The sequence below is a fragment of the Aedes albopictus genome, chromosome 2, assembly GCF_035046485.1.
Source record: "Aedes albopictus strain Foshan chromosome 2, AalbF5, whole genome shotgun sequence".
In the NCBI taxonomy this organism is placed as follows: domain Eukaryota; kingdom Metazoa; phylum Arthropoda; class Insecta; order Diptera; family Culicidae; genus Aedes; species Aedes albopictus.
Window position 1 is genome coordinate 131,169,703 of NC_085137.1, and position 24,000 is coordinate 131,193,702.

Sequence of the window (24,000 nt, forward strand, 5' to 3'; positions counted from 1 at the left end):
CACACCGTCCACCTCAGAGCTAGGAGGGAGGGGGCAACCAACAACGACGGGCAGGGGGGTCGCTAGGGAACCGTAACACCAGCAGGATCACACAACAAAACTCAGCAGAAAGAAACCACGGATGCACACCCGTCAATTTAGGTATAACCCGACGAAAAACTAAACCGAAACGAACGCCGCGGCGGATGAGGAACTACTACCGAGCTGAGCCACAACGCAACGATGGAGAAGCTCCCACCTTGCTTGCTGGGTATAGTAGCAAAAACACGCCGCCGCAACACAAGAGAAGAGCGCAACTGCATTCGCTCGGCGGTGCGGACGGAACCTGTTCCCATCCCAGCCAAGCCCAGGGTGGAGTCGGGCCAGTTCAAGAGAAATACGCCTAATACCTGTTGGTTCAGTTGTTGTTGTTTGGGTCAGTTTGCTCACGCCGCTGTCGATGCGCGCAAAGCGTACGGCGGACTCCACGCTCTTTCTTCGGCCGTGACTTCCACATGTTTACTGTGCATTATCGCCATGGTGATACATTTTGAACGCGCGCCGCCGCGAGCTTGCACCTATACAGGTTTTTTTTTCTGGTGGAAGTGGGAAGGTACAGATTTCCTGAGTCAACGGTCAGCTACTACACAGACAGGTGAAAGAATGGAACATGTGCTGACCTCTGGTTTTGCAGGACTGCCAGATTTTGTGGGAATTATATATCGTAAGTAAGAGGTGAGGAAATGTAACTGCTGTGTCGTTCACAACAAACACGAAAGTTCTACCAGAAGCGCCACGCATCCCGCAAAAGCTTCGTGCCGCAAGCCAGAATCTGCAGAGATAGGGACGAGAGCCTCATGGCGGACAAACGTGAGGTGATCGAAAGGTGGAAGCAGCACTTCGACGAGTACCTGAATGGCGAAGAGACTGTAGGCCATCCACTAGCTCAAAAACAACAAAGCGTCTCTTAAGGACGGTATCGCAACAGAACTCATAAAGATGGGCCCGCTAAAATTGGCCACTCTTGTCTGCACCGGTTAGTAGTCAAGATCTAAGAAACCGAACAGTTACTGGAGGAGTGAAATTAAGGGATAATCTGCCCCATCCACAAGAAAGGCGATCATTTCTCGCGCTTAGTATCATACGGGCGTATCTACAATGATCGATTTCTCTTCATCGATTTTCTCTTTCATTAATAACTTTGCCGATAAATCATTTTCGGTTATTTTTGTTGTTTTAGATGCTAGTCCTAGTCGTCCTTCACCGAAATACACCGAGAGATCATCCGAATATTGGTCGTAATTTCCGGAATACTCCGAAGAGAAAATCGATGAAGAGAAATCGATCATTGTAGATACGTCTGTATGATACTAAACGCGAGATTTGGAATGTGAGAACTTCTGAGCGATCACTATTTTGAATGCTGCCCACAAAGTGCTATCCCAGATCATCTTCCGTCGTCTGTCACCTAAAACGAATGAGTTCGTGGGAAGTTATCAATCCAGCTCCATCGACGGCCGGTCGACAGCGAACCAGATCTTCACCGTACGGCGGAAAATCCTCCAGAAATGCCGTGAATACCAGGTCCCAACGCATCACCTGTTCATCGACTTCAAAGCGGCATACGACAGTAGAGGCGTCTCGTCGGCGTGTTCAACCAGTTCATTGCACAGGTATTCGATTTGGAAGAAAATAAATAGGAATTGCTTCACTATCCCAGTTTTTGTCATTTTAGTTTGATCTAAATGATATGGATTAAATTTTATATTAACACAGAAACTTGAAAAAAAATGTTTTTACAAGACTTCAATACATCGCATCTCCGTTGGAACAACAAATCGGGTACGTACCACCCATCCTACCACTATTAGACAGTCGCCCAATCACCCACCGTGAAGCGGCCGAGAAGCAAAACAAGCACGTCACCGCACCGTAGTTCAACTTTTTCTGTTGAACAAGCTCTCATATAAGAACGCCCCAACACACTGCAATAGGTCGGATGTTCGTATACGGCTAGAGGTGTGAATGTGTGAGATCAACCCGTTCTACCGGAGAATTTGAACAACGTTTGCTATCACATGCTGGGAGTCTCTCGTGCGCGTTTTTGTTTGATGCTAAAAATGATTCGCATATAATTCTAGCGTAACATTTGAAAAGGGCCTATCTGCAAAATGTAAACAAACCCGATTTTTCACTATTCCTATCAATATCTACCTAAGCTATCCCATAACACCTTAATCAATGAGAAAAGAGCTATTTTACCCGTATTTTAAATAAATTTCAGAAGGGCCTATCTGAAATTGAATAATCTTTTAGGGCCTAACTGCATTCAAAAGGGCCTAACTGAAAACTACCTTTCAAATCAGATAGGCCCTTTTGTAAATTTTGATTATTTTTCATATTTTTCAAAATTTTTTAGTAGTTCTTTAACTTTCCTTGAATTATAGGTGAAAATAAATCCAAAATATTTTAAATTAGCTAAAATTAAGAAAAAATAAAAGGGCCTAACTGAAATTTTTCCTTCAAATCAGATAGGCCCTTTTGTAAATTTGGGTTATTTTTCATGTTTTCCAATAATTTTGAGTAGCTCTTTAACTTTCCTTGAATTATCGATAATAATAATCTAGAATAATTAAAATTAGCTAAAAATTAGGAAAAAATTAAAGGGGCTAACTGAAATTGCCGACGATAAAAGGGCCTAACTGATAGGGCCTAACTGATTTTCAGATTGTAAAAGGGCCTATCTGCCGTTCATGTTAAAAATACATTATTTATGGAATTTTTACTATAGTATGATGCAAATAATGCACAGAACCATAAAGTAGATTCCCATATGTGTCAATAGATGGAATAAAACACCTAAAAAAGTCTTTCGTTTTTAAATAGGATTAGCTAATCTGGGAGCTAATCTTCTCATGCGATTTTCTCAATGTTTACGTTTTGCAGATAGGCCCTTTTCAAATGTTACGCTAGAATTGAGTTTAAACTCATTTAAATCGCACATGACAATGCTTCCGCAGAAAAAGAATTTCAGCAGAAAATAGTTTAATTACGTAAAATGTCGTCATGTTCTTGTCTTAAAATCAAAAAGCGCTCTATTATTACAACTAAATTCTAGCAGAACAATTTTTGCTAAACCAACATACTGCTGTGTGAGCCACTCTCACCGTGTTGCGTCAAAAAGCGCGGTAAACTTGCCTCGAAACTTGCATGCAGCTTGGCGTCGGTGTCTCTCATCGTGTTCAACCCACCGGCTTGAACTAGAGAGAAAAAAAAAAACGAAAAAAAAGAGAGGCTTTTTCACCGTAATCATTGCATGCTGTCAATGCGCGTGGCTTGCGCACCAACGAACCATGCGTACCTGCTACTGAAGCTGGAGGGTTTTCATGTGGCGTTTGTTGCGTAGTGTTGAAATGCAATTCTTATTAAACTTTTCCTAGCCGGGCTAGTTTGTATTGATCAACATACATTTAGTTATATTCTGCTCCGCGAATGCGCAAAGAAAAAGCCACGCTTCAATATTTTTTGGCAAGAAATTTAATGCGCTACACCGTTTTCATTCTACATATCACTTGTATTCTGATAGAATGCGTTTGGGAGCGTAAGATTAGTAATGGCACTGATACCCTACTCCCTTAATTTTCAAACAGAACTGAAAAACTTATTTTGATCGGCTTTAACATTGAGCCAAATTAACACAGATGATCGTAAGGATAAGATTGATTAAGGTCAATTTCAGAATCTTTCTCATTACCTGGAAAACATTCAAGCACCACAACATGGTGGCCATGCGAAGGATTTGTTGTTTGACGAAAACTTTCTTCCAGTAGTGGGATGGGAAATAAACGCAAACTCCATGTATGTACCATGATAGTCTTAAACGACTGACGTCGGTAATCGAACGGCCTCGAATTTGTTTTGGTTCCAACAAATCTGCGATTATTCAGAAGAAAAGTGCACCACTTTCAGTTTTGGAATGCATATAATATGTAATTCTCATCTCTCATACCTGTTCTTCAACGTAAGTGTACCAAATTCCAATTTTGAATTTAACCTCGATGTTGAACAGGTCCCCTATTAGACCACGCGTCGCCTCTGACGACAGTATCGACCACACTGAGCTATGGAGAATCATGGACGAAAACGGCTTTCGTGGGAAGCTGACTAGACTGGTTTAAGCAACGATGGACGGTGTGCAAAACTAGCGGGGATTTTCGGCTTCCAGTCTCTATGTAATCATAAACGGATATTGGTTCAACACCTGACGTTTCGGTCACATATATTGTGCCTTTTTCAAAGGATAGATATAGTCCCTCCGTTTACTCGTGAGGTTATGTATGTATTAAACATATCGCACATCTTCACTTCAGTGGTTGAGTTCGTTGGTTGGCGCACTTTTTCAAATCTATCAGTTTCGATCAGTTGTACCTCCTACGATCTACCTCTTACCGGCTACGTCACTTTCGCGCCAGATTTCGATTCTGTCTGTGCAAAACTGCGGAAGAGTTTCGGGTGAACTATCCAGTTAAGTCGAATCCCTCTGGGGACTGCGACAAGGAGACGGACTCTCATGCCTACTCTTCAATATCGCGCTGGAAGGTGTAATGCGACGAGCCGGGCTTAACAGCTGGGGTACGCGTTTCACGAAATCCGGTCAATTTGTGTGGTATGTGGACGACATCGACTGCATCGCCAGAACGTTTGGAACCGTGGCAAAGCTGTACCCCACTTCAAATGCGGATCAGCAAAGTTTGGACTGGTACTATTTATTTAAATACATAAAAAATAAATTGCCTACAGCAGACGGAGTCGAACACGACATAATTCGTATAGGGAGTAATGCCTCAATATACGGGGATACCTTCGAGATAGTGGAGGACTGCCCACGCCAGCATCACATATATCATGTACAAAACGCTTATAAGACCGGTGATCCTCTATTTAGGAACACAAGATATGAACCATGCTTGAGGAGGACCAACAAGTACTCATAGTTCGACGATGCGCAGAAGAACATGTGTGGCGAAGTAGAATCAACTACGAGCTCGCCGCACTCTACGGCGATGAAGGTGGCCAAATCTGGAAGGATACGATGGTTAGAGCATGTTTAAAGGATGCCGGACAACAACTCTGCAAAGTAAGTTTCACTACTGATCCAATTGACATAAGTAGGCGTGGAGCGCAGAGAGTACGTTGGGCTTGACTGGGCATGGAGATGAGGGGCAACCACAAACGTAATATTGTTGGTTATGTGTAATCCTAATTTCAAAGCAATGCAATTATTATCGTCGCACCACCAAATCGAAGTCGTCGCTTGAAGCACATGCGAAGCTGCAGCTGCGAAGTAAATTTAAATCCATTTCTTCTGTAGCGAATCATTAAGCTTATTAAGAGCTACAGCACTAATCCAAAATGAGTTGCGACATTTCTAAGTAGGTTAAAAATCAATTTTCGCACGTTCGGTCACTTCGGATTTCGACCAAAAGCATAATACATATACCCAAGTGCAAGGATGGGATCATTCATTAGCAATCATTTATATTCACTTGCTGTTAACTCGTTTCGGAAACATCGCAGCAAAAATCATTGTATGGAACTCTTTTCATTTTTGTTTTACCTGAAACTTTGTAGAAGAATATATTAGCGTAGAATCAATAGTTAAGTCAACAGAAGGCAGAAAACGCAACTCTCCACGGCGTGAATGTAATTTACATTGCTTACGACTTTGGTATGCGTGTGCGACCCCAATGTCATTCGGCAAACTTTCGGATAAAACTACAAAGTTAAATTCATCCATACATTGTTTTTCGATAGCATGCTTCTGAACTGAGATAATAGCAAGTAAATGTAATTCTTTGCAAATGAATGGTCCTATCCCTGCCCAAGTGATCAGCACTTAAAATTGCATTCCTTCAGCGTTACAGCAGTCATAACGATATTTAATGCTAATTGACCGTATATGCACACTTAATTTAGAATACCGTGTTCGGTAAATTTTTGACGAAAATAGAACAGCTGTATACAGTAGCGTGGGTCATCGGAACCGTTTTCTCAGATCAAAGCTTTTTTGGTTCCATTTCGGGTCCTGAGTATCTGTGCAAAATTTGAGCACGATCGGTTACGTCAACACTTTGCGCATTGCAATTGAAATTTGTATGGGATTTTGTATGAGAAAACATACTTTTTAGCATTGTCATAAGTTGAAAAAGTTTGTCTAAAACTTTTTAACCGATACTGTAAAATGATGGCCTAGGATGTTCCGAGAAACTTTGTTGAAGACCGCAAAGCGATCCGATGCTTATGAACATAGTTATAACCAACGAACCGCATGCATGTGTTTATGTTTTAACATGTAAAGGAATAACAAGAGCAACAAAATCATGCTGATTCGCCAAGCAATTCCAACGCTATAACTTTTTTCATAAGCATCAGATCACTTCGCGGTCTTCGACAAAGTTTTTCAGGACACCCCACACTGTTGCGGATGGCATAAAAACGTGATCGAAATTGTTTTGACCATGAAAACATGATTTTGGATCTTTGGTGTCTTCAGCAAAGTTTTTCTATAAAATAAGCCCTAATTTATGGAAATATCAGTTTTGTGATCAATCCCCCTAAAAGTGAGAAACGATTTCTATCTTTTTCATTTGTAAACCAAAAAAATATGTTTGTTCAGAGAAGTTGTAGACAATTTCACTAGAAACAACTTTGCCGAACATACAAAATTTCTATCTTTTGATTTGTATGTACATTTGAGGCGTTTTTTATGAAGCACCCCTAAAAATCAGTTTTTTGCTTATAACTTTTTCTATGAATTTTTCACGATTTCCAAATGTTCTATCAAATGTTTTGCCTTATTAAAACGCGTAACTTTTGCGAAGAAAGTATATATCTATCTCTCATATCTATCATGTTATTGGAAATTTCACTTTAAAAAATGCTTATGTTTGACATACCGATTTGTTAACTTTCGCACGTTTTCGCAGACCAGGATTTTCACATTTGAAAATATGGAACGAGTTTTATCTATTGCAAATATAGCCAGTTTTAGCCTGATTTCGCCTGCATATTTAAATTCACATAATAGAAATAACTATCATTATAAAATGTGTTGTTGTAAAATGATCAAGATATCAAAAAATGTACTTAGTGCTTTTCTTACATGATTTTCCCACATGAACACGCAAAAACGTTTTCACAGAATCACTTGGAACTGCATCAGATGACTTTCCCATAAAATTTAAGTTTTTTTTTCAGATAAACAGTGGCTCTCATAGTAGTACGATAAGTCTCTTCCACAAAATAATCGATATTTTTAAATGCTCTTGCTAATGCTCATAAAATTTTTCGTGTTCATGTACACTTTGCGAAAATGTTAATTTGCAGAAAGTTCAAATAACAACAACTGATGTTTCGATTAATATTGATTTTTAATTTGTTTACACATTTGCTAGAACATTTGGAAATCGTGAAAAATTCATAGAAAAAGTTATAAGCAAAAAACTGATTCTTAGGGGTGCTTCATAAAAAACGCCTCAAATGTACATACAAATCAAAAGATAGAAATTTTGTATGTTCGGCAAAGTTGTTTCTAGTAAAATTGCCTACAACTTCTCTGAACAAACATATTTTTTTAGTTTACAAATAAAAAAGTTAGAAACCGTTTCTCACTTTTAGGGGGATTGATCACAAAACTGATATTTCCATAAATTAGGGCTTATTTTATAGAAAAACTTTGCCGAAGACACCAAAGATCAAAAATCATGTTTTCATGGTCAAAACAATTTCGATCACGTTTTTGGGCCATCCGCAACAGTGTGCACCCTAGGCTATGTTTTCACTTCATCGATTCATGTTTTAGAAAAAATCGATCTTGTTATGAGGAAACGCAAAAAAGTGTGTTTTCCCATGTAAAACCCCATACACACTTCAAACGCGATGCGCAAAACGTAGACATAACCGATCCTGCCCAAATTTTGCACACTTAGTTGGGTCCTGAAATGGGATCAAAAAAGCTTTGATCTGATGGGATACCATTGAATTTTTCATTTTTTCATATAAACGATGACCCACTCTAGTATACAGCTATACTACATTGTTTACCTTTTGCACCAGGTTTTGACAGTTGGTGTACTGAGCCTCAGTAAAATCGATTACCGAAGATACCGAAATAGTTCTGCTGTTCTATTTTCGTCAAAAAAGTGCTGAACAGGTAATTCAGAATTGAGTGTGTGCGCCTATAGTGCTACCCCACAGCAGGTTTTGGCAAAATAGGAGCTGTCCCTTGTATGGATGCTGTGTTTTGGGATTTTTCGACTGCAACTGGATGTTGTTGCGTAGAAACGGCTATCTCAGTCTTTATTGATGACGATTTATTTTATTCTACCCGACGTTTCGGTCATGGGTTTTGGCCTTTTTCAAGGGAAAACTGTATTGATTAAATATAAATTAGTTAGTTTAGTCTAGTTTGTCTTACATTGTCTATCGTCCATGTCCTTGTTACAATTTGCATTTGCGTTTGTCAATTTATCCGGGCCATTGTGTCTGAAGCATTTTCATATGATGATTTCCTCTTCTGAATAATCTTATGATCCGCATCCTCCGAGTTTGCTGTGGAGCTTGTGGATGAGTGCAAGAGAAACGAACAAATAACTTGGATGTTGGAGGTGTGAGTGTTCGACTGCTTGGTTGCACTGAATGTTGTATTTCTCGGCTATGCAGTCAACAAACTCCTTGGAAGGACAACGGTTTTAATTCGTCCCTACATTTCGGCAATGTTTTTGCCATCTTCAGGGGAAACTTGGGGATTTTATTATAAATTGTTAGCTCTTAATTTATGTTTTCGTCTTATTTACAATCATTTGGTTTGTTTTGTGTCAGTAGTCTTTGCTAAGGGGAATGTCTGGAGAGACGAATTAAAACCGTTTTCGTTCCAAGGAGTTTGTTGACAGCATAGCCGAGAAAGTCAGTAACTTAGATGTACAAAATGCCAACAGGCACATATTCTGTAAGAGAGACAGCAGACAGCATGGGATATCAAACACAACATCTCCCATACTCTTTGCTGGCAGTTTAAAAGCATTCTGAATGCTGCTAAACGAAATCACCTCAAGCAGTTGCTAACTAACAGCCAGAAGATTTTGAGCAGCATAGCCTATGCTCGTTTGAGGCAGCTATGCATTCGAACTGCTTATGTGAGGCAGAAAGCAGTTCAAATGTTCAATACGGTCTACTGCACGCAAGGATGCCATTGTATACAGATTTATCTGTATTATACAAATTGTTACGTTTGTAAAGTAGTTGATACGTTGTAAAGTAGATTTTAGAATTTTCCATGAATAGGGACGAAATCTCGCTTATATTGAATAATACGATCAAGCATGGTATTCTAATCGGAATTGTACTTTACTCAAACTTGAAAAACAAAGGAATAATGAGAAAATTCGAAATAAGTAAAATGGTAAAAAGTTCTACTTTGACATTTGAGGTCAACCTTGTGTGACTGAGCTCGACATTTTTCGCACTGGGATTTCAAAAATGTTCCTATCAAAACGTCAAAAAATGAGTAAATATGTACTCTTGATCCATATATTGTGGTTTAAAACAAGAATCCCGATGAAGCGGATCTGGTGTATGATGGTTAGAACACTTGACTATCACGCCGAGGACCTGGGATCGAATCCCACTCCCGACAAACTCGCAAAAATGTCGGAAATTCGGAAGGGAAGTAAAGCGTGGGTCGCGAGATGAACTAGCCTAGGGCTAAAAATCTCGTTAATACAGACAAAAAAAAAAGAATCCCGATAGGACTTTAGGAGTCTATTGGAGATTGCAAGATTGCAATTCATGGAAAATTCTTCTATTGTTGCATGGAGTGTGTTACGTTGTAAATTGTTGTGAACATTTTGTCAGTTTATTTTGTATGTTATACTATGGTTTGTACATCTATCCCGAAGCTTTAATGCGTATTTATAGCGCTCCAGTCATTTCGGGCAGCGATCCAGTACGAAACACGCATACCGTCCCCTAACACGGACATCAAACGGCAGACGGTCTTGAATTGTTGCCCAAATCTAGATAAGAAATTCCCCTTAGGATAAGAAATTCCTAGACAAAACTCGAGCTATGTAAGCAACAAAGGATGCGAACAAAAGGCAATCCGCCAGAAGAAATACGATTGCAGGATTGACCGATGGACCAAGAACTATAATGAAATCTTGTCATCCTGGGATTGGACTTCGTTATCTATTTATTTTAGATAACTGTGCACAATTTATGTTATGTGTTGCATGTTTGTGTTTTATTCATTTGTAATGTTCCGTTTTAATTTTCGTATCTACCAAATGTGGGGCCTTATACGAAAAATAAAATGTGCATGTGTATGATTCTACTAATAGTTGTCCGTAATGTGTCGCCTAATGTGGGATACGATGCATTTGTAGTGTTCCGCAAAACTTGTTTATGGGTCATCCAAATATGACGTTCATCGTTTACGGGGAAGGAGGGTCTGGGACAGTGTGATACTCCATGCATTAGGTATACGAAAAAGCGTGACAGAGAGGGTCTAAAATTCCAGGAAAATTATGGACTTCATTTTTGGATCACTCCTTTCGCTTAATGATAAGCTTTTATCACAGACAAACAGACATACTACTTAGAAGAAAATTGCTTCAAAAACATCGTTTGGCATCTCACTAGCACCCTCTATAATGCTCAATCCGAAGCATTCGTTTGCAGGTGTTGTTTCCCTCGGCTCGATGTAACAAATTAGCAGGTGACGACTCCCCCGTTGCGTCATCCATTCATAAAACATGAATGAAGGTTCATGATTGAGTCATTTTATGTAAACATTGATCGGCGTCGCGTTCATTTCTCTCCGAAATTGAGAGGTGACGTAGGCACAGCAGCGCCACCATGACACATGCGAGCACAGTCCGAACCACACTATATTTTCAAAATGACCGTTTAATCGTGCGATGATTGCGTTTTGAGTAGTATGTCTGTTTGTCTGTGCTTTTATCTGGAAATGGTTTCATGTTATATCTTCGAGTAAGTGTTATCAGCTATTGTACCATTTATAACTTATAATACCGCCCTCTTTTGCTTATCCTTTGACAGATACGCGTATTTCGATTAGCACTTGCAATCTTCCTCAGTGTCAGTTATCCACTCTGGAAAGAACTTTTAAAAAGGGTGTATAAAAAACATGTTTAAAAGAATTATTACTCGAAAACGGTTTGTTGGATTGCAATGATGTCTTCGAAGGTGCTTAAGGGTATTTAAAGGACTTTCAAAAAAAAAAAAAACTAAGAGTAATATCACAGAAAAACAGACGTAAAACTTCGAACATTTTTCGATTCACATCATAGTCACGGCAATACTTTCACCCAATGCTAAAAGAACTGAGTTTGGCCGACCATCAACTAGGTGGCGGTAGTGGGCATACGTCAAATTCGAACCAAAACTATGCGAGCGCCACGGATGACCAGTTGGTCAACTATCAAATTTTTAAATAGACCGTTAAATCGATGTATGATGGGAATCATCAGAGAGTTACGTCTGTTTGTCTGTGGTAGTATTCTATAATATAAACGCTGTCTTGTTTTTGTATTAAATACAAATCAAAATTGTAAATTAAAAACATATAGCCTTTCCGGTACACTTAGTGTACGAGAAAGGCAAAAAAAAGAACAATGTACAAATCTGATCGCACTGCATAACACTCGAAAATATTTTGCTTCAACATGCGCTCGGAACGGAAACTCCCTTCGTCATGCATAATAATCGATCCGGGCTTGCATGTGGTAATGAAGGTGCAGCTTCCGATCCGATCACAACAACTCGCAAAGATCGATGCTCAGCAGATCTTCGGGAAGAAGAAAAACGCCGCGAAACGCAACACTGATCATAATAACGAATCAACGCGCGTCGGAGATCGAATCGAAAAGGCGCGTTTTTCTTCCATACTGCTTACTGACTGAGCTGTTGATGATCACAAAATATTCTCATTCTCCACCTTTGGTTAGTTGGTGTGCACATGTGGAAGAACACGGCAACCTGTATCATTATCATTATCAAATTCCACCTGACTCTGGCTTCGCAGTGGATGAGCGACGGCAGAAAATGAAAAGCGTGCGAATCCACACTGAACGAAATTCTTCGAAAGTACGTTGCCGTTACCCGTTCAGCTTGTTTGCTTCGCCTCTAATCCACGGACAAACATAAACGCGGACGTACAGTGGTGGACAAAATAAAGCTTGTATTTGAACTTCTTCAGCAATGACGCAATGACTTCGTTGATGAACTCTTCCAAGAGCTTCTGCGGATTCTATTCTAGAACAATCTTTGGAATTTCTCCAGGATTTCCTGTTGGTATTTCTCCTAGATGTCCAACTGGGAAATCCTCCTGGATTTCCTGGAGAAATCTTCAGATGGAATTTCTGAGCGAAACTGCAGAAAATATCCTGCATTAATCCGAAGATGGGATTCATGGAGAAATCCTCAAAGTGTTGGATGAATCCCCAGATGAAATTTACTTGAGCTAAATATTTGCAGCAGAACTTTCCGAAGGATGGAATTTGTGAAAGAATCTCCTAGAGAAACGTACGATATTGATAGTTTTGCTTGAAGCCGTGGACACTAAACTGTACAAATTTGGATCAAAAAATGGAACCCAGTAAAGTTGCCTTAAAACAAAAAAAAATCTCAAAAGAAAACGACAAAAAATGGCTGGATGATCCGGGTGATCCGATTATCAGGGGTGAATCAATTTAATTCACCGAATAATCAAGTTAACATGTAAATGAAAACTTGTAATGTATGTACATCCGAAGGCCCATTCTCCAGGGAACTTTTGGATGAACTTGGACGTTCGTTGAACTCGATACTGTACATGACTTATTCATTGCACATTTAATAATAATTTGGCATCTGAAGACCTATACTTTAGAGAGTTCTCAGATTATCTTTAAAGTCCGTACAAGTACTGAAATACTGAGACCTCCTTCGAAAAAATGTGTCTATGATTTTATATGATTTTACAGCAAGCCTCATGTAAAGCGTGCAAAATTTGAGTACATTGTATTTTTTCAATCACTGTACGTACACCCCGCTAAGTATCTTCGGAAAGGTTAGAGTGTGCTAAAATTTGCGAAACGTGAAATTCAGCGCGAATGATGTCATACCCCCGCGTTCCGTATTGGTATCGTTGGTGGTCGTTTGGTTGACCTTCGGCCGCTGGAAATGAATGTTTGTCATGATAGTCGTCCGTCGTGGACGGTCTCGTTTACGGCCTGTTTCACAGTTGAATGTGTTTAATTAGCTGCTAAACCGCGCGACGTCGTGCGATACACCAGGTGAATGAGAGGTCTATGAGTTATGACGGCGATCTGGAGCGAAAACAAAGCCCATTTACAAATGCCTGCGGATGGATTTCTTTGTCGCCAGGTAATCCCGCCTCACCGCGCAATTGAGGAATCTCTTTCTCTGCAATCGAAGACGGCTTAAGTAAGGCCACGCATGTCGTATTCCATTATCACTCAATGCGTCGTCGTCGATGCCAGACAGAGGTATTCTTCAGTTACATTCTTGTTGTAATTGATAGTCGAGAAAATATCGCATCAAAATTACATTGCTGGCAAACCACATCATTCTCGACCACCACCAGACATAGGTACGAGGTTATTAAACTTTAATGAGGTTGACCAGTAACATGAAAGAACAGATATAATGTAATCATATCCCATTCCCGAGTTTTGCTGCAGTGTCTGCGTGTTCCTAGCGGTCGTCGCCAATCGATAATAATTACAACATCCGATGCTCTTGGTTGAATGCCAAGAGCTCTCTATATCCAGAGCAAGCTTGCAGAACCGGTGGCGACAAAGAAAATGCGGTTTGTCGTTTGTGAGGGATTATGCAGACATGTTCTACATATTCATTGGCATGTAGAGCCTCATCTTCTTCTGGACATTGTATCTTTCACTAAAACCTATCATCTTCTGAATTAAGTTTTCTACTCAGGTTGTCGACTCAATTTTGGAAATCAAATTTCTTAACTTTCCAGTCTTGTTGACTAAAATATACCTAGATCTTGAAAATCGAAGCACGACTTTTCCAGAATCATGGGGTCTATTCACTGAGCCTGAATTTTCCAGGTGTTTCTAGGGGTGGAAATCAAATTTTTATTCCATATATTCTTTTAAATCGAATGAAAAAATGGTGAAACTTGTTTGAGAATTAAAATATAAATAATTTATTATTATTGTTTGAGCCATATCAGCAGGTTTCTTCAGAATTATTCTACCTGATACACAAAATAAGAATGTTCATGGTGTGAGCTCGAAGTCAGATTGGCTTTCTTTTCCGCAGAATCGTAACCTGCTCCGGACATACCAGCAAATCTGGTAAATGCCAGGACATGGTGTCTACTGGTCATCGAAAATAAAATTTGTTGATTTTCCCAGGTTTTTAGAAATTAAATATTTCCAGGTACTGTACACAAACACAAAAATTCACTAAATTGTATAAAATTTCAAAGGTGACAAATAGAAAGAATTTGACAGGCAAATAGAAGCATCCTGCGAAGAAATTTTCAACAAAATATTAATTCTGGCGAGAATGTTTATTTCTTGAAGATAAATTTATATGGGAATCCAAATGGATTTTTTGGGGAAACGCTAAGTTTCTAGGATGCTTCCAATATTTCCTACAAAATATGCTGAACTGTTAAACTGTAGTTTCACCAAGCAGTCAGCGTGAAATTTGTACATGGAAAAATCATGTTTTAAATACTTTTTAACAAACTTCCTGATGTCAATTTTTTGTTCACGAACTTCATCATCAAATTATTCTGTAAAAATGTAATGAATTTAATTGCAAAATACGGTATAACTAGAACTAGAAAACCCATCAACAGTTTCTATATCATTTCAGAGATATTACCAAAACATTCTTGGAAACTTACTTAAAATACATCAACGATGATGGTGCTTCTTGCATTATACCTGAAAACCCGACCAGAAGCACATAACAAGATTATAACAAAATTATGACAACTGTTAGAAATAACAATAGTTGATATGATTCTCTTATAAGGATTCTTCCATGTCAATATCCATTACAAAATTATATTAACATTTGCTATAATTTTAGTAACAAAATTATAACAAAACTTGTTTTATTTATTCAAACAGATGTCTAACAACATTTGTTATATTTTACATCATAATAAAATTGTCTCTAACATAATTCCGTAACATGTTTATTGTTATCTTTGATATACTTTTTGTAACACAATTATTTCAGAATTTATAAGATTTTTTGTGTTGTCGCGAAAATAGATTAATTATTTTTGCTATTTTCGTCACTCGAGCCAAGTAATTTATAACACAACTTCCAACAAATTTGTTCTGAAATATATAACAGAACTGGTTATAATTTTGTTATGATCTCGCAAGTTTAGTCTAACAAAATTTGATATAATGTTGTTATGATTATATCTCAACTTGTTATATTTTTGTTTTAATTGGAATGAGTTTTGTTTGAATTTTTGTTATTTTAACTACTAACGGTACATGTTTTACCGTTGTTACAAAAATCATTGTATCAAAATAACACAACCTGTAATAATTTTGTTTCTCCCATCTAGTCGGGGAACCACATGCATTTTTCTAGGTGAAGAAGTCCACAACATGCCTACAATAAAATATTCGTCCAGGATATGCCATGTGCACTTCGGTAGGTCAGCTTTTTTTTCCAAGAATTCCAAGAACATCATCAGAGATTGCTTAGAAAATCTGCCAGAATTGTATTTAACCATTCGGAGTCGGAGGGGTTATAGATGACCTCGGCGATGGAACCTAGCACAACGATATTGTTCGAGACCATCAAGGTTGCAGCAGCAGCAACAAAACAACCCTGCCCCAAATGTATTTAAGTTTTCGTTGAATGGACTACCCGCTTTGCGCGCAGCCACAGTTGATCAGCAGGAGTAAATCAATTTAATTTTGTATGGCGAAATGCATCTAAACTTGAATTGCTTGAAATACAAAGCTTTTCCCGAAAAAATATTTGGTAGGCTTAATAGTGGTCACCATTGTGCACAACCACTACCAAATATTTTTTCGAATAATGTGTTCCACTTTGAAGAATTTGCCTTTATACCATCTATACAATATTTTTGCGATTTACTTTTAGCGATTTTTCGCGCATAGAAGCTAGCGATACATTGGTCGATGCGGAGAGTAGGAAAACAGCCGATGTAGTTAATTCATTACCTGCATTCTTGTAACTGCACTACAAATTCTTCTGATATTTTCACAAAATTGTTTCAACGCCTGCGCATCAAAGGAATCTGTTAGAAATTCCGCTACATTATTTCGATCTCCATCAGTTTCACTAAAAATGCTTCAAGAAATCTTGAATTCTGATTGCAACTAATCACATGTAATATAATCTGCAGGCTCAATGAAAAACACCTCTTCGTAAAAGAGGTGAAGTACTAACAATGATAGCGTGATTTCGGTTTTTTTTTCTTTATTTCATTCATTTATTTGATATATGAAGATTGCGTGAAAAGATCATTGCTATAAGTTAGAACTCAATATAATATGATGATGATATTTCAGGTGTATATTGTAGATATTTCAGATCATTAATCTCTTATTTCAATGAAATCAATATCATTTACGATTTTAATTTCAAAATATGCTTGCTCTTATAGGCTTTCGACAATTCGAAATTCGAAAATTTTTTGAACTTCAGTTAAAATTAAATAATGTAATCCGCTAAACATCAAAAAAATCTGTTTTATAAAAGTTTCGAGAAAGTTGAGCTCTTGTCAGCAACTCTCAAGTATTTACCAGGCATCACCAGGAATATTTTTTTTGCATTTCCAAGAATAGCAAGCAATGTCTCTATGATGTTTAGTAATTTACGACAGGCCAACTCTATTGTGCTCAGAATCAAGATAGTTTCGGATTTGTAGTCTTCTTTAAGGACAGACTTGTTAGAATCCCAAAATGGCCGCCACAATGGCCGACTTCGGCGCCTACTCACGATTTTGGGGGCACAAATCTCTTTGTAAACAAAACCAGCGCACCTGAGTTTCTTATTTCAAGCTTATTACAAGTGAGCAAGTTCAGAATAATAAAATGCATTGTTGCTTCTTTAAATTTGTGCGTCTAAAGTTCTCATGCACTTTTGAAGCAGGATGTCAAGACGTTTGTCCTTAAGTATAAACAAATTAAATAGTTTGTTCAACTAAAACAAGACTGCAAAACCAAAACTATCTGCAATAATAGCTTGAGCTTGAGCTTGATTGACCGCCCGTAGATGCTACTCCAGTACCAAAACAATCTTTAATAATAATTTATTTTACGACTTCCAACTCATTTCTCTTGGAGTTTCTTAACAATCATAATTGTTGCAATGAACTATATACCCTAAAATACATTAACATAGTGATTGACCACAGGTTTTTCCAGGTAGTGGACACCCTGCAGGAAAAGGGCAACATTTTTATTGATATACTGTGCTGAACATGATTTTTGACATGTTCACCAAACTTTTATTTATTTATTTTATTTATTTATTTACTTCTTACAACATACAACATCACAAAAAATCTTCTAATGATTTTCAAAGTATGTGTTGTATAACTAGTACCAATGAGCAATTACATAATAGATTTAAAGAAAATGCTGGTCCTTTGCCTAAAAGAAAAGTACTTTGGTCTAGCTTGCAGTCCTAATAAATTGGCCTGCAGACTGCAAGCCAGACCAAAGTTCGTTCAAAGTAATCTTCACAGTCGAAAATCGCAATATAAAAGAAAAGTAATTATTTGTTGATTTGCAAGTTTCTGGGTAGTTCATTTGCATTGTGTTTATAGCGCGATGACGGAAGGACTCAGACGGCGGAACATAGAGGAACAGTCAGTAAAGACACACGTGAGGATTGAGAATAGCTGAAAAAATACACTGTGGTGCATAATTCATCGGACAAACGTCGATTTTCATACAAAATGACCAAGTTTGAGATGCTGTAACTATGGTTTGCTTTGATGGATTGAGCTCATAGAATTCTAATATGCTAAATTTTACGTATACGAAGTTCAAAATATTTTCGTTCACGGGTCTGGGCGTGACAAGGCGTTCAAAATGTGCAAAAGGGATCGGACAGCGGCACGCGAGTAAATCAAAGGGGTACCGCTGTCCGATCCCTTTTGCACATTTTGAACGCCTTGTCACGCCCAGACCCGTTAACGAAAACATTTTGAGCTTCGTATACGTAAAACTCAGCATATTAATAGTTCTGTTTCAAAAATTGAGCACAATCCGTCAAAGCAAACCATAGTTACAGCATCTCAAGCATGGCCATTTTGTATGAACATTGGCGTTTGTCCGATCAATTATGCACCTTAGTGTAGCTGAAAAAAAGGAAAGCGTCCAACATAGCTCTGGTCCTCACAAGCTCCTACCTTATGCTTCCACGGGTCAAGCGATGACAAAGACCGCCAGCTAAGAGTTGTGTGCTAAGCTGGTAGTGCAGTCTGGGCACTGTTGTCCTTCTGACTTCAGCTAGATTGAGGAGGTACGTCTCGAGCGTCTGTTCACCAAGGAGGTGCGGCTCAAACAGCGTCTGTTCTGGTATCCAGCGGCTGAGTATGAAAAGCTCCTCCACCGGAAGCTATACCGTTACAGAAACCGAAAATGAAAGATTACGAACTGATTCAACGGCAACGACTTTTAGCGCGAAACAACGGACAAGAATTGGAACTTGGAATGTATTAACCCTAGCCCAGCAGGGTAAACTGGAACAACTAGCCATGCCGTATGAAGCTTGAGATCCTAGGACTGAGCGAAGTCCGTTGGCCGAACTTTGGAGAACACAGATTGGCATCGGGTCAAATTCTGCTATACTCTGGCCTACAAGGTGAACAAGCTTCTCGCCACCGTGGAGTTGGTTTCCTGCTCAGCGCTCACGCCCACGCTGCGCTCATGAAGTGGGAACCTATCAATGAGAGGATAATTCAGTAACAAATTTTGAAAACGACGTATAATCAATGCTACACCAATGATTATACGTCGTTTTCAACATTTGTTACTGAATTGTAGCCAGGTTCAGAACACGAGTTCGAAACCTTACCATGATCCAATGTTAGCGCAAACCGATGCTGCCCAAATGCAAGACAAAGAGAACTTTTACAGTCAACTGAATGCTATCGTGGACAAGACTCCGGAAGGTGATATCAGGATCCTCATGGGCGACTTCAACGCGAAGGTTGGTTCCGACAACTCGGACAATGAGCACGTCATGGGACGCCATGTTCTCGGAGGAATGAGCGAAAACGGAGAGCTGTTTGCAGAGTTTTGTGACAACAATGATATAATGATTGGAGGATCGCTCTTTCCTCATTGACCAGTGCACAAATTGACATGGGTTTCCCATGATGGTGTCACGGAAAATCAAATCGACCACATCTGCATCGGCCGAAAATGGAGACGGGGCCTTCTTGATGTGCGGAACAAACGTAGCGCCGACATTGCGTTCGACCATCATCTTCTAATCGGCGAGATCCGACTGCGCATAGCTAAGATCCATCGACAGGAGGAGAAAATCGGGCGCCGGTTAAACACACGCCAACTGGAAGACGCTGCGGTGAAAAGGTCCTTCATCGAGGAGCTAGAAAACCGTGCTGCGGATATTCCAGCAGGTGGAAGCGTAGAAGATCAATGGAGTGCCACCAAGAATGCCTTCATCGCCTCCGGCGAGAATAATTTGGATGAGCTACGCACCCGGAGAAAGCAGTGGATCACAGATGATATACCTAAAGGAAGAAAGAGGAGCGAAGGAACCCCAAATCCGCGATAGAGCGAGCGAAAACACGAGGAGCCAAAGCCGTAGCCCGTCGGCGCTATTCGGCTCTCAAAAAGGAAGTGAAACGCTCATGTAGACGGGACAAAAGAGCGTAGGCGGACTCCCTAGCCGACGAAGGCGAGAAAGCTGCAAACACCGGCGACATCCGTCTCCTCTACGATGTTTCACGTCGCCTTAGTGGGACTAAGATGAATGCTACGATGCCCGTGAAAGACACGTCTGGACAGTTACTGACCGACCCGGCTGACCAGTTGAAAAGTCTTATGAGATTACCTTAAGACTTTTTTCTTGGGTTTTCTTTAGTGACTTTTACCACGTTGCCTCCAGGATTTCTTCATTAGGACCTCCCGGGATTACTTTGGGATTTTTCTCAGGATTCTTACCGGCATTCTTACAGGTATTCTTTCAGAGTTTTATTCATAGATTCCCATGGGAGTTTCTAGTTGATTCTTTCAGGGATTTCATCAGAGATATTCCTTCTCGGATTTCCTTTTGGAATTTCGTCAAGGAAGTATTGTTTTCAGAGATTTATTCTGAGGTTCTTTCAATGAGTTATTCTAAAATCATTCCAGGATTCCATCAGGGCTTACTTCGTGGATTTCTGTCGGGATTTTTTTCCTAGACTTCTCCTGAGATTCTTTCAAGAGTTCGTTTCGGTATTCTTTCAAGGATTCCTCCGAGATTCTTTGAAATATTCGTCTTGAAATTTTTTAAAGAGATTACTTTAGGATTTTTTTTCATAGCTACATTCCTGCAGGAATTTCGGTCGAGATTCATCCTAGATTCAAGCAATAGAATTTCTGAATGGAGTTTTTAGAGCTGAAAACTTAGAAGTAACTGATTGATAACCTTGTACCGACTTTTCGTACCCTCTAAGCAGAATACCCTCTATGAATGAGTGTAATCAGTTTCGTACCTTTTAATTCCGCCCTATGTTGCTTATCCTTTGACAGATACGCGTATTTCGACTACCACTTGTAATCTTCCTTCTAATCTTCCTAGTGGATAACTGACACTGAGGAAGATTACAAGTGGTAGTCGAAATACGCGTATCTGTCAAAGGATAAGCAACATAGGGCGGAATTAAAAGTTACGAAACTGATTACACTCATTCATGATTGATAACCGTTGCAAAACGTAGCGTATTTGGCAGTACATAACTTAGTCAATTTTTAACTAATTCATATGACATTTTGTACACAGAGAGGCACGGTCAGTATGGTAAGTGGGGGCAGGATGGGTCACCTAATAAATGGATCCCTATAATTTTCTGAATATAAATCGCATTTCAATGTATTCTACCACGACTCTCAGATAGACTAGTCAGCTATGATATAAGAGTATAAAAAGGTAATAAAGTTTGAAACCTGCTTCTTGACAAGCAATTTTCAAAACATGACCCATCTTGCCCCACCTCATTTTAACGGGGGCAAGCTGGGTCAGCTATAAGAAAACTCGATTTTCCTCAAACAAAAAATACTATATCTTCTAGTTTTTCCCTATACATCTAAGCTTTACAGACGTACAGATTACATGAAGAAAGTTTTGAAACATATCGGTAGATTATTCTCAGAACTAGAAGATTTTTGTTCGGGTAGCCATAAACGGACTTTGAAAACCTATATTTTTTGACGGAAAATTTTAAAAATATGTTCACAAATTTTCAGTGCTCTCATCGTTTCGATAATGTAGGTCACAGAATAGCCTTTCCATGAAAAATAAAACATTTTCAAAAACTATGCAAACATACCGAAAAATTAGGGTGACCCATCTTGCCCCGTCTACCCAACACACGTAGTTATATGGAATGTATAGCATAAGGAGTATAACGAAAAAATATTTTATTTTTTTCTGTGCGAGGAACGTATAGAATTTTCAAAACAATATACCACTTTTTTTGTGTATTCCCGTCGTTCATCTGGGAAAATAATTGAAAGATTCAAAACATATATTGTGCGATTGAAAACGGTACTGACCCATCTTGCCCCCACATACCATACTATTATTGTATGAAAAATCAAGACAATAGGTTCAAAGTGAAAACGACCCGTGCAAAAAAAAACTGAGGAACTGAGATAAGGAGATAACCTATTGGTACTAGAAATTGTTGAATTGTATACAGTACACACCAAAAATCGATTGAAAGTTTCAGCAAACTCGTTTGCTGAAGAACAACCAGCAAATACATGATTTACTGTAAAAATCAGCAAATCAATAGCGTTTGCTGAAAATCAGTTCAGTCGTCCGAATTACTGAAATTATACGTAATGTGAGGATTAAAATATGGACAATCAGTCGTTCGAAAAATAAATGTAATTAACAAATTTCAACCATTTATACAGACCCCACATTACGCTGAACCTAGCCATATACATTCAAAATCGTAAACGCATATACAACACCTATGCTTCGAAAAACGCAACAAAATTTAGATGCCTGACCTTGAATTGTCCAGCTCGAAAACTCTCGACAACTAGATATACTCAGCAGAAACAAGCCCCCAGCGAACCAAAGCCAGATTGCGTTTCGTTTATGATATCCCCCTCCCGAGAACAGCCATCAGAAGCACAGAGAAGGCATCATGCAATACCAACAGCAGCAGCGCCAGCCTAGTCGAGGCGAAGCACCGAATATCCAAAACTGGGTCAGAGGTGGTCTCCAACTCAAGGACATTCTCATTGCTGGCGAATTTGGATGAATATTGAATATTCTGTGGAATTCGAGGCTATGAATCAACCAATTTGAGCTAGACGATTTCATTACTCCGCTTTGTGCGTGATAAGATAACCAGCTGTGGTAAATTATATTGATAAAACTGCCCGGACAATAATAAAACTTTGACGACCTACCTGGGATTTGATGAATCAGGCGACGATTGGTGGCATAGTCCGAAGAAAGCCAACCAAATTCAGCGAAGTTTCTGCTACCGAAACACGTAATTTATTCCTAAAATTTTAAACCTCCACACAATCACACCTAGTTGCACAAACAGAACAGCAAATTTTCCACCGCTCTACCGGAATTTTCCGAACCGAACGATCGATTTTCCGATTTTTGCAGCCTTGAACCGCGAGACGTCGAGACTTGGTGCGTCCGTTTTCCGTCTTCGTATCACGAAGAATGAACATCAATCTAATGACGACGTTCTGTTGCTGTTGTTGTTGTCCGCGTTCTTGTTGTTTTCGTTGTGTCAGAAATAACCTGTCAAAGAGAGGGAGCTAGTGAAATTGACAGTGGAGCGAGGTAGACCGGCTATAAAGAGAGAAATATGAAAAACCGACGAACAGTGGGCAAAAAGCAAAAAGTTTTCTATTATTTTTCATTATTCGAAGTTGTACAGTTGATTGATTGATTGATTTAGCCAGCGGGGCAGCGCGGACGTCAACCACGAATAGATGTGCCGTAGTCCACATGAATTTGACATGTTTGGGAAATTGACACTTTTGGGCACTCTGACAGATCTGGGATGTGTACGACTTTTGCGAATTAGTCATTACCATAAGTCATTACTTAAGTAAAACGTGTAAAACTAGCAAAAGGTTACCCAAATTTTGGCGTGCAATCGTTCGAAATTACACGACAACGCGAAGATAGCAAATAAATCAGTAAGAAATTGTGTAATGCATCAATTTTCAGCACAAACAATGGATCACTAAAATAACTAAAACGACCGCTATGAAATGAACAGATAGCGCCACCGTAGCCTTGTGTGTTTGACGTAACTCGACGGCTGTCACTGTGTAACCGTCCATATACGGTGGCGCTTTTGTTTTGATCCGGTGAGTAGCGGAAAAGTCGGCTTCAATGATCCATTTTGAACGTGCTTTTGTTGTGAGCTACGGTGATTTTGCCTTTTGCTGGCCCCCTGGATTTAGCTATATTATCCGTTATGTGGCCGGCAAACTTTTTGCTTTTTTCTACACCGTGTATTTTAAATGGGTGCTGGGTACCCGGGTACCCTGCCGGCCACATAAGGGTTATAGAGACATTCAGCCCTTGGCAGTTGCACAGTTGCCGAACAGATGTACTATTTCGTTTTTCTACGGAATGGACCATTGAAACCGACTTTTCCGCTACTCACCGCATCAAAACAAAAGCACCACCGTATATGGATGGTAACACAGTGACAGCAGTCGAGTTACGTCA

At 39.3% G+C, this 24,000-nt stretch overlaps 1 protein-coding gene across 1 annotated transcript in view; it reads right to left on the reverse strand.

Annotated features, from left to right (window-relative positions):
- LOC109417710 (uncharacterized) overlaps positions 1–23,002 on the reverse strand; it is a gene marked incomplete in the record, with an annotated part of 31,636 nt that extends 8,634 nt beyond the window's left edge. Inside the window, 1 exon segment of the mRNA XM_062850442.1 lies at positions 22,704–23,002.
- Positions 23,003–24,000: the final 998 nt, after the last annotated feature.